This window comes from Myotis davidii, unplaced genomic scaffold (assembly GCF_000327345.1).
Source record: "Myotis davidii unplaced genomic scaffold, ASM32734v1 scaffold1128, whole genome shotgun sequence".
In the NCBI taxonomy this organism is placed as follows: domain Eukaryota; kingdom Metazoa; phylum Chordata; class Mammalia; order Chiroptera; family Vespertilionidae; genus Myotis; species Myotis davidii.
In genome coordinates this window covers 69,437-72,406 of record NW_006299271.1, presented here as the reverse complement: position 1 = coordinate 72,406, position 2,970 = coordinate 69,437, and the positions used below count along the sequence as shown (strand labels likewise).

The window sequence follows — 2,970 nt, the reverse complement described above, 5'->3', positions numbered from 1 at the left end:
CTAGGTCTTTCATGTTATTTGATAAATTTGTCCATAGGTATTTTATTCTCTTGGTTGCAATTGCAAAAGGAATTGTTTTGGGTTTTTTTTTTTTTTATTTCTTTTTCTGAAGTTTTGTTGTTAGTATACAGAAAGGCAGTGGGTTTTTTGCACATTGATTTTGTATTCTGCAACTTCACTGTTATTGATTGTTTCTAATAGTTTTTTGGTGGGTTCTTTAGGGTTTTCTAAATACAGGATCATGTCGTCTGCAAAAAGTGACAGTTTTGACTTCTGCCTTCCATATTTAGATGGCTTTTATTTCTTTGTCTTGCCTATTGCTCTGGCTAAGACTTCCAGCACTATATGTTGGAAAAAAGTGGTGAGTGGACATACTTGTCTTGTTCCTGATATTAGAGGAAAAGCTTTCAGTTTTTCACCATTGAGTATGATATTATTTGAGGGTTTATAATATATGGCCTTTATTATATTGAGATACTTTCCTTCTATTCCTATTTTATTATCAAACTAAAAAGCTTCTGTGCAACAAAAGAAACTGACAACAATACAAAGAGGCAGCCAACCAGTTGGGAGATGATATTTGCAAACAGTAGCTCCGACAAAGGTTTAATATCCAATATTTTAAAGGGCTCATAAAATTCTACACCAAACAAACAAACAACCCAATCAAAAGCAGGCAGAGGACCTGAAAATACACCTGACTTTAGAAGACATATGAAGAGCCAATAGATATATGAAAAGATGTTCCATCTTACTAGCAATTAGGGAAATGCAAATCAAAACTGCAATGAGATACTACTACACCTGTTAGAGTGGCCACATTCAACAAGACAAGCAATAAATCTTGGAGAGATTGTGAATAAAAGGGAACCATCATTCACTGCTTGTGGGAATGTAGAACCACTCTGGAAAGTAGTGTAGTGATTCCTCAAAATATTAAGAATAGAGCTACCATATTACCCAGCAACCCCTCTCCTGGGTATATGCCCCAAAATCTCAAGATCATGTATTGGCAAAAATATGTGCATCCCTATGCTCATTGTCCATCTTACTAGCAATTAGGGAAATGCAAATCAAAACGGCAATGAGATACTACTACACCTATTAGAGTGTCCACATTCAACAAGACAAGGAATAAATGTTGGAGAGATTGTGAATGAAAGGGAACCGTCATTCACTGCCTGTGGAAATGTAGAACCACTCTGGAAAGTAGTGTAGTGATTCCTCAAAATATTAAGAATAGAGCTACCATATGACCCAGCAATCCCTCTCCTGGGTATATACCCGAAAATCTCAAGATCATGTATTGGCAAAGATATGTGCACCCCTATGCTCATTGCAGCATTATATTCAGGGTGGCCAAGACATGGATACAACCAAAGTGTCCTGCAATAGAGGAGTGGGGAAAGAAGGTGTGGTACATATACACAATGGAATACTACTCAGCCAGAAGAAAGGATGAAATACTGTCATTTGCAACAACAACAGGATGGACCTTGAGAATATTGTGCTAAATGAAATAGGTCAGTCAGAAAAAGCTAAGAATCATATGATTTCAATCATATGTGGGATATAAAAGTGGAACTCGTGAACACACACAGCAGTGTGGTGGTTGCAAGATGGAAGTGGGTAGGGAGAGGAGAAGGGGGGGCCTAATATAAGGTGACAGAAGAATACTTGCCTTTGAGTAACAGTCACATGGAGCAATAGACCGATCTTGTTACATAGAAACCCACACCTGAAAACCACAGGATCATATTGACTAGTGTCAGCCCAATAAATTTAATAAAAATTTTAACATATCACTGCAATACAGTGAAAAATAGAAGATCTGTTGTTGGGACAGGAATGGACAGAGTTCATGGGAACAGAGAGACAACTATAACTCCTATGAATTTACTGTACGTTAAAAACTGGCACTTCAAACAGTTGGAGAGAAGACATTAGATGTATATACCAAGTGATTTAAATGTAAAGAATGCAATCAGAACATATGGCTGGATTTTTTATATAATTTCAGCATGGGGAAGACCTACAACTTTTGTAATAAAGGCACAACACACATAGCCATTGGAGAAAAAAATTAATACATTCAAGCACTTATTAATGTAAAACTTCTGCACATATAAATGATCACTGATAGGAAAATAGTTAAATAAATATGGTATACATTATAGTCATCATTAAAAGGATAGGAATAAATCTAAATGCAATCCCAATCTAAGACTATAAATGTAAAATGTGAGAGTTAAAAAAAATATGAACAGCATGATTCCAACTCTGGTTAATAACAACAAAACATGCTAAAATATGTATATCTACTCATATAATGATATTAATGTACCGTGACAGATAAAAAGACAACTAAACTGTTAAGTGATTAATTCAGGAATTGAAGTAGAGAAACAGGAGACTAATGTTTTTCTCTGTACACTTTTCTGTAATATTTGAAATTGTACTAATCTATATTTGTATACTACTTATCCTATATGATAAAAGCCCAATATGCAAATTGACTGAACAGTGGTATGACTGAAGTGACCGGTCACCATGATGTGCACTGACCACCAGGGTGCAGATGCTCAATGCAGCAGCTGCCCCCAGCTCACAGGCCCCAGGCTGGCCAAGGTGGGTGGCAGCGGGGGGGCCCCCCCTGATCGCCTCACTGGTCAACCCACAGATCAGCCCTAATTGCCAGCCCGGGACTCTAGTATAAGTTATAAAGCACAATCTATATCCAACCATATAAAATCTTAAAAGGAAACAGAGCCCTGCCAGAGTTGCCCAGTAGTTGAGTGTTGCCATATGAACCAGAAGGTAAAGGTTTGATTCTGGATCAGGGCACATGCCCGGGTTGCAGGCTCAATCCCCAGTAGGGGGCCTGCAGGTGGCAACTGATCGATGATATTTCTATCTCATCAATGTTCCTCTCTATCCCTCTCCCTTCCTCTCTAAAAATCAATAAAAGAA

General features: G+C 37.6%; 1 protein-coding gene across 1 annotated transcript in view; it reads right to left on the bottom strand.

Moving 5' to 3' along the window:
• The window catches only part of LOC107184836 (membrane cofactor protein-like), a 69,541-nt gene that overhangs the window by 5,043 nt on the left and 61,528 nt on the right, over positions 1-2,970 (bottom strand). The window lies entirely within an intron of this gene.